General features: G+C 29.8%; 1 long non-coding RNA gene across 1 annotated transcript in view; it reads left to right on the top strand.

The window, feature by feature from the left end:
• Window positions 1-11: 11 nt before the first annotated feature.
• LOC128251464 (uncharacterized) overlaps window positions 12-459 on the top strand; it is a 902-nt gene continuing 454 nt past the window's right edge. Inside the window, exon 1 of the long non-coding RNA XR_008267135.1 lies at window positions 12-412. This is a non-coding gene — a long non-coding RNA (uncharacterized LOC128251464). The remainder of the gene's footprint in view (window positions 413-459) is intronic.

The following is a 459-nucleotide window of genomic DNA, read 5'->3' as shown; positions in this document are numbered from 1 at the left end:
GCGCTTTCTTAATTTCTATCGCTTTCGTAATCTATACTAGTTTATCCTATGCAATATTTTGTACTGACGTCCGCTTCGCTTTTCGTGACTTTTCAATTAGAAAGTAATTTATGTATTTAGTGTAATCTAGAAATTTAGAAGCTTTTGAATTTTCTGAACGTTTTGTGCATGTTCCTACTTCAATTAGAGAACGCCCGGTTTCTAAGAAATACTTTTTGTGATTGATTTTCCAGTTAAATACATATATAGACTATAACTAAAAACTGGGGAATATATATTTAATAACTATACAAGAAACTACTGAAAGTCAAGCTTTAACGATTTAACTATTGTTTGTAACTAGGACAGTTTGACAATGAGCCAAATGTGTGTTGAAAAGTATTTCTAATAACTTTTGTGGTTGATATTCTAGGTAAACGCACATATAGACTATAACTAAAAACTGAGGGATATATATTT

This window comes from Octopus bimaculoides, unplaced genomic scaffold (genome assembly GCF_001194135.2).
Source record: "Octopus bimaculoides isolate UCB-OBI-ISO-001 unplaced genomic scaffold, ASM119413v2 Scaffold_148918, whole genome shotgun sequence".
NCBI lineage: Eukaryota > Metazoa > Mollusca > Cephalopoda > Octopoda > Octopodidae > Octopus > Octopus bimaculoides.
This window is presented reverse-complemented; position numbering and strand designations above follow the sequence as displayed.